Source organism: Poeciliopsis prolifica, unplaced genomic scaffold (assembly GCF_027474105.1).
Source record: "Poeciliopsis prolifica strain line A6 unplaced genomic scaffold, Auburn_PproV2 SCAFFOLD025, whole genome shotgun sequence".
In the NCBI taxonomy this organism is placed as follows: domain Eukaryota; kingdom Metazoa; phylum Chordata; class Actinopteri; order Cyprinodontiformes; family Poeciliidae; genus Poeciliopsis; species Poeciliopsis prolifica.
In genome coordinates, this window is record NW_026562400.1 from 4,767,847 (window position 1) to 4,782,135 (window position 14,289).

The 14,289-nt window shown below is 37.6% G+C and overlaps 1 protein-coding gene across 2 annotated transcripts in view; it reads right to left on the reverse strand.

Annotated features, from left to right (window-relative positions):
* The window catches only part of cadm4 (cell adhesion molecule 4), a 209,822-nt gene that overhangs the window by 60,352 nt on the left and 135,181 nt on the right, over positions 1 to 14,289 (reverse strand). The gene's annotated exons all lie outside the window — the stretch shown is intronic.

Here is a 14,289-nt window from a genome sequence, read left to right on the forward strand (position 1 = left end):
CCCAGAATTTATTAGAAGCCTAATCAGTCTGTCAGCACATTCTGAACTAACAAATCCAGCATAATGCAATTTCTTTGTTCAAGCTGATGCCCACATGTACTATCATTACTTCTATTGACCATAAAACTGGCAATACAAAGCCAATAGCGGGTGCTAACTACACCGGGCTCTTCGTCTTTGACTTTCATTATCCTGTAAACCGAGAACAGCAACACGGTTTTGCTTTTATAATAGCACCTCTGCTTGTCCTTAATCAGTTGATCATAAACTATGTGTTCTAATTTGTTGCAGGCTTTATTTGCAAACATTGTCTCCAGTTCAATCGGAAACACCCTGTTCCCTATTATCAAGTCAAATAAAGTCAAATTAATTTATCAACAGCTTTTAACAAAATAGGGTCAATGCAGAGTTCTTTACAAAGCAAGAACAAACATAATTACAGACAGAAAGAAAACACATTGCAAATCACTGCAGAAATATGTGCACATTGGTATGTCTGTAAAGCCCCAGTGTGGGCAGCCCCCTGATGGGTGTATTTGTTTTTTGTCGCAATGTGTGTGAAAGCAAAGAAAGATTCCTGATACCCCCCTTCCTCTCTTTACTTTTGGCCTTCCTTTCTCATCGAAATCAAATTTTTAATGGGCTTCATTGGTGCCACCGTGGAATAAGTGTTGCCAAAGCACTTAAGGGGCTTAAGTCAGCAGCGTGCTAAAAATATTAAGCACTCAAACAGCCTTACATGGATCCATGCCTGCTTAAGTATGCTGAGGAGGTCGTGCCGGCATTTAATACCAATGGTATTAAAGCACCCCGACAAGACGGTGGAACAGAAATATGAAGCCATACAATGTGTAGCACAACTGGGAGTAGACAGAGAGATGGAAGCTGAGGCATGAGGAGACATGGTGAATGGATACAACGAGGTGAAATAACAGAATGCAACTGATGTTTACGGAAATAAGAGGGAAGACCGAAGAAGTTGTGCGCAGAAACTGGGGAGAAATAAAAGAAAAAGAAGCTAGCAATGTGGCGGAGGAAAGATACGAGGGAATTGGGCCAAGGTGTGGGAGGTAAGGGTTGATGGGATAGCTGTGAACCAGCAGCAGAGGGCTAATGCAGAGATTCTATCGGGAGGCTTATCCAAGATTAAATTTCTCTTTGTCCTTAAGGCGCTTCTTGGGTTAGCGGAAGTGTTGAATTTATTTCTTATGTCTCCCTTGAGGTTGTTGCGGGCAAGTGGGTTGGGAGCATGCTTGAATGTGTGTATGTGTGATGTGTTAGTGAGTTTGTCAGGAAGGGGGGAGTGTATATGCACATGTGCTGGGATAGATGTGAATCCTCAGGGTTTATTAGCTGGTAAAGTAAGAAAAGAGGGCGTGCGTTTGTGAGAAGTAATAATACATCAAATGAACATCCCCCTGGGGGTGTTCCAGGATAAGTGAACATCTACAGGCAAGATGGGATTTATGCAGACGTGTAAAAGCATAGAAATATAGCTCAATATCTGACTTTTGTTTCTTGATTGATGAATACTGCGTCTAGCGAAAGTATAAACTTTTTTCACTTTGTCACCCAACAACCACAAACTTATTTTATTTTTGGAAAGAATTTGACAAAACTTCAGTCCAGATGTGCAAAGTGGGTAGAGGCATCGTCCAACACACCTGCTGTTGTAACTGCAATGCTTGGCATTATGAACAAATACTGAAATAACTCCGTTATTAAAAAGCTTATTATGCTCCATATGAAAAAATATTTAGATATAAATATCAAGAGATCTGTATCTAAATCTAGTGATATGAAACTTATGTTTGGTTTGCTTGTTGGTTAAGCAAACCAACAGTTCAACAAATTAGTAAACCACAAAACAGACAATATTCTCAAGGTTGATACTTTTGATAATTTCTCCACTGTTCATTTTGAAAGAGCAGAAGCAAAGATTAATCAATTCAAAAATCTGTTTGAATCTGGTTGCTTTGAGAAGCATATTAATGATTAAAAAAAACAAAAAAAACAACAACATGTCTTTATGTAGCTGGTGTCTGGAAGAAGCCAAATACAAAAAATAGACTTTTTGGAGGACAGTTTTGTTTGAGACTGTGACTGCAGTGACATGCAGTCACAACCATACAGATGCTTAAAAATAATACTGTCAAGAAGTCGCAAATACATTTTCTGTTCATTTTATCAAAACAAAACTAAATATCACAAAATGTCTTGATTAAATTCCACATCTTCCATCCGTGCAGCTTAGACAACAATATTAGCTGGTTAGGTGTGTGAAAAGATATCTTTCAGCACAGAATGCTAAAAGAAGGGGTTTACAAATATGCGTAAACATTGATTAAATTTCTATTTAATTTCAAGATGTGGTTTAAACACTTTTTGCAAAACACAACAGACAACAGAGACAGGGAAGCTTGTTCTCTGTGATTTTTACAACCCCATTATGACCAGAATCATATATGAGCCATCTGGATTTATTATGATTTTATGGCTGTGGACCTGTAAAAAAAAAAAAAAAAAAAAAAATCAAATAAAAGTGCAGTGAGTGAGTGCTTCTGCCCTTTTTTCAAGACAATTTCATCTTCTAGGATCTGGCAGTTATTCAGCACAATTGTCTGTTTTTGATTGTGCAATAACAATTTAAATGGCAAAACCAAAAAACAAACAAAAAGAAACAAAAAAACATGTCAAATCCTGTCTGTTCCTACGTGCTAATAACAAGAAGCTGAGATTTAAGGTCCTGAAAATTAAAAGTAAGGTGTGAGGAGATCTCACAATATTGAAATGTGATGCTATTTCCTAATTAAAGCAAGTCTGCCTTGCTACACAACATGTTTTTTTGTTTTTTTGTTGTTGATTTTTGTGGCAGCTTGGTAAAAACATAAACTAAAGCAGTGTTACCTAGACTAACAAGAACGTTACAAAATCTAACAATTTGTTAAAAAGGGTTTTCTTTGGCCTGTGCACACAATAGACTCTGGACTGTATTAGTACATCATTCATTTTGAATCTAAATGCTGATTGCTTGATTGCTTGTGAGTGCTGAAAACTGATCTGTTTCTCCAAACTGCAGTTGCATTGCTTTCTGCTGCTGCCAAGGTATTTACTGCTCACTACAAATCCATATTACATGTTAAATGAAAAAACAAATCTACCTATTTCTCTTATTTGATCAGAAAGAATATATTTTTTACTAGTTTCTTTGAAGAGTTTCCAATTGTTCTCCCAACTTTTTCCTGCTCTTCTCCCACACTCATTTGCCTGTCTTCAAGTTTACGTTGCAGAACTGAGTTTAATAGCAAGCCTAGAGCAATTCACAAAGTAATCCAACTCAGTTATGAACACACTAATTAGAAAAGCCACAGTTCCACAATCTATGGATGCCATCAGGGACTGCATTTTCTCCAGGTACAACTCGAGCTAACCTCTTGCTCCTGGGCAAAGGGATCAATACATCCCCATCATTTAGGTGGCTTTCGAGTGACACCTCCTTTCTTACTTCACACAATTCAGGATTACACAGTTTTGATTTCCTTTATTTTCTCAGCTTGTTGACAGCGAAGGACTCTGGCAAATGTCAATATTGCTCTCCACATGACAGGCTAATAAGAATACTAAACAGATATCAGGATTTAATTCAATGCCTCTGAAATCCCGAGGATGGATGAAAATGGATGTACATTGGGACATTGGAAATTACGTCTTACCTTTTCTGTGAGTTTTGTGAATACATATGTCTGAACATACAAACTTCAATCTCTATATATTATTTTAAGACTGAAATATAATTTTGGTAAATATAAATAGGACCCTATGCAAAGGTTTTATAGGGTTATGGGGGAAAAAGCATGAATGTCTCAGAATTCCTTTTATTGTTTCATCTTCTATGCGTTTGCCATGCATCTCCTATGCAGTAAAATGATCCAACTTTTACTTATTCTTCTCCAGCCAGGCACAAAATTGAGCAAGCATTTTAGCTAAGAAATACCAGTCAGCAGTAAGTGAAGATGAAGAATGATATTGATGACTGATATTAGTGTGCATGACAGTGCTTGCTAAAGCTTAGTGCTGTAGAATGAAATGTTTTTCTTTAGCCTAACTTACTCCACTTCTATCCCTTCATAACAGAGTAATAATTTAGAAAACATTTCTCTAAATGAAATCAAATCCAAAAGATTTAAGTGAAAATGTCCATGAGGGTGGATAATTATATTGCAAAAACATCCAAAAATGTCTTCTGCTTAAAATATTTCTGAGATTAGTGTTTTTCAGAATGTAATGTGACTTTGATTGTGCTTTGATTGTGCATATATATAAAAAAAATAGAAATACTGAAACTCAACATGTCAGTATTATTGATGTAATGTAATGTAATGTGATTGCTGTAATGTGATTCTTATATAAGATAGTGAATGTTTTATATCCCATGAAATTCCACTGCAAATGTGAAAATTTCTTGATTCGAAGATGCATCTCAATATAATAATCAGGGAATCTTGGTCAATGCAGGGAGAACAAATAACCAAGGGCTGTTTAAGGTTAAAAAATAATAATTAAAAAATGCAGTACGCCTTCATTTGTTTTATCAAGAGCAAAAATAAAGCTGCACTGTCCATTCTGGAAGCTACAGCCAAAAGTTGTTAAAAAATAAAGAAATAAAGATGAAACCTGTGCAGCAGCAAGAAATAAGTGTAACTGTTATGGTAATTTTACACCAACTAATGTCTGGTTTACTTTGCCCTTTTGTCAGTGAAGGAAAACAAATTTCAACAAAGAGTGATAAAAAAACAAAACAAAAAAAACTAGCATTTTATGAAAGCAGGCATTTTGGAAAACAGTAAGAACTTAGGAAATAAGGCACATACAATTTGTAAAGTCTGCCTAGCAAAAATGAACAATATGTGAAAATACTAGAGCGTTTAGCTCTGATAGTGTCAAAAGCCACTTAAAAGACGGTATTCAACAATGGGGAAATAAGAACAAAACATTGAGATTTAGAACACCCAGATTTTTACTGAAAACCAGTAACTTAGTAAATCACACAAGGTTTATCGAGTCAGTTTGACATAAATCAAATAGCATTAACACCAGCATCTGGTTTACACTGCAAGTCAGACTATTTTGATGAGAATTGAGGTTTTCTTTTGACTGAAGGAGAAATGAATCAATAAAACAGATACATGTCTCAAAATATAAGGATGTGGGATTGCTCTATTGTGGAAAACAACAAGACCTTGGAGCCATGGTGTTAGTTCTCATCAGAAATTTCTGATGCATGCTCCAAAGTGACACTGCAGCCCATGAAAAGGCCTCAACTCCACAGAGTTGGTGAAGCGTTTCACAAAAAAATGACCTCTCAGTTTTTCTCTTGAAGCAGAGTGCTATTATTTTTTGAAAATGCTTTGGATAGTACAAATAGTGAATTTTATCTTTATACGACCTTAAAATCTGCAATGCAATAATATATGCATTCTGTGGTTTTACATCAAGTTCTGCCATAATTTCTTGACCATTGAGCATTCCGCTTCATTAAAAGAACTGTGGGGGAAAAAACGTCATAAACACATGAAACGTCTGGTACTTTTATCTGCTTATGTCGCTTACAAAAAAAAAAAAAAAAACTAAGCAATTATAAAAATGTAATTTACTTTTGTTTATTTGCCAGCTAGCGCCTTTTCCATTAGGTAAATGTGATTTTGTGGTGAAGCTAACTAAAATTGAGCCGACTTTTAGACTTTTAACCAATTGAATCGCATTGAAAAAAGAGAGAAATAATGAAGCAAATCTTATCACTTCACCTACTGGATGTCACAAACACAGGACCTGAATCCAGAAACTGGCAGGATAGTTAATTTCCAAAAGATACTTTTGTTTTACCTTTTTATTATTTAGTGAATTTTTTAACAAACAGACTATATAAGCATATATGCATTTGTGTCGTGTTGTGTGGGGCAGATGTATTGTTCTGACGTGCCATGCGTATCGCGGTTACATTAATTTTTGCGTATCCTCCGATTATATCCCGCACACTTCATCACCCTTCCTCAGTCTCAATGCACTTTTACCTTGCTCTTGAGCCTGTGTTTCCCTCTTTATTGTGCAGCAGTTCAGCCTTTCCAAACCCATTGGTAAAAAACAAAAACGTATATTAGCTGTATCACAGTGTTCAAAGCGTTTGAAAGAAACCTTTAGTTTGGAAATTACGGTGATATAACAAAACAACTTGCTGGTCAGTGAGAAGCAGAGAGGAGCAGTTTACGTATAGTTTAGCTGGAACACACATCACTGAGTGGAATAGGAGGATTTGTAATATTTACTGATGAAAAAATAATTGGGTGCCCTTAATTATACCCTGCATTACTCTGCTGCAAATTTACTAGCTATTACATTTGTTTTGTGGACTGGAGAAGCCACAGTGGGATGACAGATACTAGAACCGAAACTGCAAGTATGTTGGATAATTAAAGAAACACCTCAGCCTAAACATTCCGTTTTATTATTATTTAAAACAAATCTAAATAAATGTTGATACTTCAAGGAAAATATCACTGGACACATTGTAGCATAACCGCAAGCAAAACATTGAGAAGCATAAATTTGCACGCATAAATGCTTTGAAACAGATTCATCAAAGATGAGGTATAATTCAAGATCTATAGCTTCACTTTCATGAAGCTATAGATCTTTATTCAGCATGAGAACTTTATAGTAGAAAGCCAGTACATAAAGTAGCTTTGTGCTTAAAACATGAGACTTTTAACTTTCCTGTTTAAAAATCTTCCTCAAAAATATTGTTGAATCACAGATTGAAGCATTAGGTTTCTTATAGACTGGTAGTGAATGAGTTAAAAGACTTGTCATACAAATCAGACATCCTTTGAGCTGATCCACTCTCCACATGAAGCCAGCTGTGGTATGAGTGCCTGAGGACTGTCTTCAAAAAGTTGGACATCTGACACATGTGCTACCACTAAGGATGCTTAAGCTTGCTCCATATGCTGTCAGTTGTAAGTGAATAACATCAAAGAAAAATCTGAACAAGTAGATTTAATTTTGAGCAATAAAATTAGTGCATTACAACAACACCCCCCGTACTTATTGGGACATATAAAAAAGATGTGCAAAAGCCATAAAATAAAGGATTTTTTTGCAGGAGTACAAAAAGTGTGAAAAAAACCTAAGTTTTAATTGGACTCTCTTATTCAGCATGAGAAAAAAAAGATCCCTCTTAAGAAATTATTGTTTTTATTAAAACCACTGACGTGACAACTATTGTCATACCTTAAAATGCCTATAAAATAAACACAGCAGAATTATATTTTGCCTTTTTAAGCTGATTGCAATACAACAGCTATAACTTATAAGCCATAAATTCCTGTTCCATGAAGTGATGTAGAAGTTAATTTCCATAAGCACTCATGTTCTGGCCTGGAATGGACTCACTATAATCACTATGTACAAGGTCACAATGAGTTGCTGCTGAACAACTAGTTTGAAAGGTTGTAGCACCATTAGAAACTTAAATGTGACGTTTTGAAACTCTTCAGGAACTTTAACTTTCTTTGGTGAGAAGAAATTTAGCCACATTGCTTTTCACCATGTGGCCATTAGATATGGCATTACCATTTCTGACTGTAATACAGTTAAATATGGTGGTTAACCTGTGATGCTGTGAACCTTGTGAAGTGTGCATGATTAAGAGCTCCTTAAGGTTTTTAAAAGAAAAATCACCTACAGCAAACTGATCCACACCATAACAAAACATTTAAAAAGCAGGCAGCTATGGTATATGCACTTTTAATGCTTAATACTTAAACTATTCCACTGACTTGAAACAGAAATTAACGATGAAATCTACTGAAAAATCTTACCAGGTTTAAATAACTGCAAACTGCAAAAGAAGAAAGAATATTCAAACTATAGTTTGAAAAGTATCAGCGACATTCCAAGAAATGTTCTATCTGAAAGAAAAAGAAAACATAAACCGTCAAGAAAGCCTCCACAGACTATTTTAATGGCAGCTACCTCTTAGTTTGAACAGACAAAACAAGAGCTGCACTTGTGAGAAGTTATCACAGCAGTCGCACCGGTTATTATGTGAGAAAAATGCCTCAGAGAAGGCGACAGCTCACGCCAGTGCGAATAATAGCTGTAACACTTGCATTGAGGAAAGCTACAGCAGGAAGCCAGATAGCTGCAGTTTTTCTCATTTGCTCAGATAAAGAGAGCTGCTGGATATAAGGTGTTAGACTTTACAGACCATCAAGGCGGTAAGGTTTTAACACAGACATGACACTTGCTGCTCTGGGCTCTTGCTGTTTTCCTGGCTGCTCTGTGAAAAAAAAAAAAAAAGAAAAATAGATATTTGGTTTGAGTAAGAGAATGCATTACAGGCATATTTTATGCATCACCATGCAAGTCCTCCCCCCCGTGCCCCACCCCCCTGTTGTGATGCAACTGAATGCTAAACTCAGCCATCCCTTACTCAGTAAAATAAATGCAAACAGTGTTACCTGCCAACTTGAGAACGTACTGTCGAAGCTTCCTAACGAGTGTGTCTGTGTGCGCCGAGAGCCACATACAACACTGCTACCTGCTGGGAGTTACACTCATTATCCATGCGGCATCACACCTCCCAGTGACAGGCTGCAACTCTCTGCTCACTGTTTTCTCTGCCGCTGTGCACGTGTCAGTCTCTGTCTTCTTTCCCTTCCCGGCGCATGTGCTAACATTTTTCTGTCGCCGGAGTGCAATTTTGTTTTGTTCCCTGATGTGAGCCCAACTAATAGTTGTCAGTGTGCCAGATGCGTGTGCCAGTTCCTGTCTCGGCCCTTATTGCTCACTTATACAGCGTCTTGCAAAAGTATTTAGAAGTTTTTTCCACATTTTATCACATCAAAACCACAAATGGTGATGTTGAAATTTTATGTAATCGGCAAAAACAAACAAAAGTATTCAATAATTTAAAAGTGGATTCAAAAAGGACATGGTTTTCAAACATATTCAAATTCATTGCAAATCTAAATCTGAAGTTTGAAAGGCATTTGTATTCAGGGACCATTAAACTGACACCCTAAATAAAATCCTAGTCAACAAATTGCCTTTGGAAGTCACCAAATTGGAAAAAGAATCCATCAGTCTGTAAAACTGATATCTCTGTAAAAACCTTAGAGATTTGTTAGAGAATAGTGAACAAGAACATCATGAAGACAAATGAACACAGCAGACAGGTCAGGGATAACGTTATGAAAAATTTTAAAGCAGGATTATGTGATAATGCTCAAGAATCACTCTAAATCCATCATCTTGAAAACATGGCACAACTGAATGAATTGTAGAAATCACCAGCAGCACAAAAAGTACTTGTCTTCTTTCTACAGTCAGATTAACGTCTGCAAGCAAAGCGCTATGTGCAAAAGAAAGTTTATTCTGTGAGCTACATGGACTCTACATACACTATCCACTGAAGATTGAGGTTTCATAGTTGAGTGACAAATTCCATGATTTCCCACAGTCCAAATGAATAGCCGGAGTTAGTTGTGACCCTATCCCAAGTTCTTCTCCATCAGGTCACCAACCACACACTTAGAGCAGCTCAAAGTAGCAGTCTGGCTGATTTGCATCCTGGTGACTAGATGTGCTGACTCCCAGCTTCATCAACTCAGTGTCACATAAATAACAATGTGAACACCGAGTCCTGCCAACCAAGTTTCTAGGTTACACATAGAATGCGACGTAAACGTTTACTTTTGCACGAATGTGTCGGGTGGATGTTTGGTTTAAATTCACACTAAGTCTGCCTGGGCCTGTGTGGAGTGAAGTACGATCAAATATGCAGGGGTCTTTGCCACCCAATAGTCAACCAACCCATAAGATTCCAGCCAAAGCTAACCTGACTGCACTTCAACCTCCAGATGTGCTAAGCTGGTAGAGACCTGCAGATGTAGCTATGTGATGTGATATTCCAGACCACACCAGCCTGCTAAGGCCAAAGCCTTTAATGGCTCATTTTTGTGTGCTCTGCAGGGGGGATGGTCAGTACACTGCAGTGAATCTGTGTAGCTGGAAGCAGGTTGCTGTTGTGGCATAAGGTAGTTGATTAGAATTGAGCAGCAAAGGGCCACCTTGCTGGAGGGAGCCTTGCCAACTGCCTTGCCCCCATTACGCCAATCCACAAATGCCTAACAATGGAGTAATTTCACCCTTGCATGATATAATCTTTCCTTTCACCCAGTGACTCAATGGAATCCTTTATGGCTTTTTATCACATCTCTCTCTCTCCCTCTCTACCTTCATCTCTTTCTGTCTTCCTCGAATGCCCCCCACCCTGAACCCGCTAACTCTCGCTGCCTTCGTTTAATTCCAAACCTTTTCTTCCCCCCCTCTTCTCTCACTTCTGACCTTAAAGAGTCTCTCTGCGTCCGAGTCGCTCCTTTTACTTTCTGCTTCTTTGTCTCCTTCTATCACTTTCTCTCCCTCTCTCTCTCTGGAGGAAAATCACACACTCATCAGTTTGCCGGCTATGCTCCTGACGAGCAGCCTCGCAAGGAGAATATTAACGAAGCTCCTCAGCCAATTAACACCTAAAGCACATAACAACCTCTCATGCCAGTGGACACACCTGAGTGCATACATGCATTCATGCACAGGCAAAAAGACCAATGCTGTGTCTAAACACGCAAATACGCAATTCCGCCCAGCATGCCCAATTTTTCGCCAGCGATTTCTAATAAGGTGGTTTATGTTCGATAACCACACATATACATACGCTGTTCTCTAATAGTACTCTGGTAGAAGAAGGAAGAGATTTATAGAAGCTAGCAGAAGTAATGAAGACAAGGTGATGCAGACAGTGATGAACAGCTCCAAGGAAGAGAAGAAATCCAGATTTATTTAGTGTGGAAAAAGGTCTGAAGAAAAGAAAAGGGGGGAATCAGCGATAAAGCACTGCAACCAGATAGCCTTGAGCTAATTTGAAGATTGTGGTTGTAGGTGAGAGTATTCAGACATACACACACATGCTGGGCACTGACATGCGCCCATCGTGTCTTTGCCCAAGCAACACAATGAATAAAACATGTGTTAGAAAGGGCATTGGTCCTGAACTTTTACACAAAGTCTCAAACACACACACATTTTCTGGACACAAGTAGGGCAGTATCCTCGTATGCATAAAACATAGTGAAAAAATGCAGGCGCAGGGTGGGGTGGGGTGGGGGAGATAGGAAGAACAAGCACGAATGGACAAAAAGTGTATGGTAATGACCCGGATAACCAAAGCCGCCCGCGAGAGGTGGAGAGTCAAACGCAGAGAGAGAGAGGGGGGTGAGGATGAATGCGATAAAGTCACAGCAAGGAGGGAGGGAAAGAAACTTTCCTCACGGCCCGCCGCCTTTGGATCAAACGGCGTGCAAATGAAAAATGGAGATGAAATAATTAGACAGGGTGACTAGAAGCGCTCATCTAAATATGTAAATGCACTTAATTTTACTTTGATTTGCTCCACCGCTTCCCTATCACACTCCCACTTTCCTCTTACCATTCTTTCCCTCTTCTCTGTTTCCATTATGCTGTTTTTAGATTTTTCAAAGCGTTTTTTCTTCTTCTCCTCACTCTTCCTCCTCCATGGCAAACATCTCCTTCTCCTATGAGGAGAAGGAGATGCTTGCCTTGTTTTATCCTCTGGCCTTGTTTTATCTGCTATGTTTCATTGCATATTAGAGAAAAACTATATTTACACGAGGGTTACATTTAACAGACTCACAGCAGTGTCTGAGGAGGAAATAGTGTGTTCAATTAGCCCATTCACGCCTGTCTGACTTTTTGATGTAAAGTGCATTTTGCACAAAAATATGCGTGTGTTGTGCATAATTATTTTGTAAAAAAAATGACGTTACCCTGGGCTGAAAAGAAAATCAAATTCCCCCCCCCCTAAATTTTAAGTGTTTTCAGCTCTAACAAAAGCAACCTTGTGTTTGTTTAACCTCCCTGAGTGAAATACAATCATGTTATCCTACTTTTCTGAAGGTTGTATCGACATTTGTAATCAGGAACTACCAAGGTGGTCTTCAGAAAACAGTTTAAATAATATACAGGGTTATTCAAGCTTCTAGAATATCCCTCCGAACTACATCACAAATTGAAAATGTGCATAGATTAGGATTTTATTTTCAGATAGAAGTTCAAGAGAGTCACATTTTGCCTTTTTGAAAATCCAGTGAATTTTTTCAAGACTCCAGACTCTCCAGCCTTACAGCTTTGACCAGCCTAAACCTCATTGCATCATGTTGAATGGTGAAATTCAGTTCACACTAAGGGATACCGATGAGGACATGTTTGCCTCCAAACTCCAATACCAAGCGCAAATCTTATATTTTCTTAAGAATAATGGCATATAACCAAACAATGTGTACAACTTATAATAGTTTTTGTACCAGAACATGGTGAACTGGGGTATGACTAAAATGTAACAAACAGTAGATCAATGGCAGCCATGAAAACAGTTGTTTTTTCACTTTTTAACAGCTTTTAATCACAAATAGTTTTGATTTTTATGAATTTGAATATCAGAAAAAAAATATGCTAACAAGTGCAGCTGAAAACAGGGGAGAATTTCATGCAGCAAACACCGTAAGTGCATCTACTTGCTGCAAAACCTCTGGACAAATATTTGTCCTACTTACAGATGGGTTCAAGTGATGCTGTAGAAGGGAACTGGTTTGGTGAAAATCAAACAGCAAGGACACTCATACAGCCCAATCTGGTATATATGTACAATCTGGTTTATCTGCAATCACACACTAATGAGGACATGTAGAGCGATGTCAGGTTCAATACCGTCCCAAAGGACCAGTGCTGTTGGAATGAGCTCAGGATCGAATTTCCCAATTGAAAGACGACCTTCACCACAGCCACTTTTAACATCTCCACACAAGGCTTCTGCCAAATGTCTTCAGCTGTCGTGCACGTAAAATACACGATGCCTCAAAACCATGTTCTGCTTAAACACTTCTAGTAAGAAGGGTATTATTCTATAAACATTACACAGATGGGAGATAACAGATCAATATAAGAGATTTTATTACCTCTGTTACCAAATAATACTGCATGGGAGAACAATTTATCAATACCAACCTAAAGGTCTATATTATACGGGGGAAAAAAAAAAAGAAAATATTGAGAAGTTTGCATATTTATCCGGATTTTAAGGCATGTGTCCTGTCATGTGTTTATGCAACTTTTAAAGTTTTGGCACAGGTTCATTTCTTTATTTTTTCAGTGGACAGAATCCATGAACCTCGCAAGCAGAACGTCCTTCATGAGCCTACAAGGCACAATATCAAACTGTATTTCCCAACCATATTTAATTATATATATAATTGCTTCTTTTTCAATTAATGCTTTATTAAATAATAATAATTTAAATTGCAGCATTGGCAATTTCCCTCACCATGATTTCTCTTATTTTTATTTTTTTTTTAAGTAGTGTTTTCAGTCTTAACATGACAACAGTAGCTTGAGGCAGAAACGGAAACATCAAAATGTGACTTGGTTTTTATGTGTGGTGCTTGTTGTGTGTCTGTAGCGGATTATTAGAGAGTTGACGAACAAAGACAAGCATCCCTCTTAGAGGCAATCTGTCAGATCTCTGATTTAAGTGCTCCACCCTTCTATCAGTCTATCACTTCTTTCTTCACCTGTGCTCTCTTTCCTTCAGTGCAGCTTGTACCAAACATCTCTCTCTGGGATAGTCACTGCTCCAACAAGGTGACTGTGACAGCACTACCTCTGACTTGACTTCTTACGAATTTCCCTATTGTATACTCTTGTCAGTATTGTCAGCTTACATTTGTTTCCTTATGAAATAAATAATACAAAAAAGATAAAACACCTTTTTTTAGGTTGATATCTTGGGAAATTAAATAAATAATTATATTACTTTGCTTGGAAAAGGAACATTGAAGCCAGATAATGTGAAAAATAAATTCTATTATTGATGACTGGAATGTATGAGGAGAAATGCATATAAATTATTGGCAAGAAACTATTTTTATTAATTCATACAGAAATTTGTGATTTTAAACAGCATGAAGACGTAGAAGCTGTGGCTTACAGTTCACTGCAAGCAGGAGATTTGAGATTGTGAGTCAGTGTAAAAGATTTATTTAGATCTATTTACACAACTGAAATACATCTATCTGCCTAGTAGGACTAGAACTTTTTATTTATTTTCAAAAAGTTTCTAGGTACTAGCGGTCAGTAATAAATTAACAGAAAGCAGGG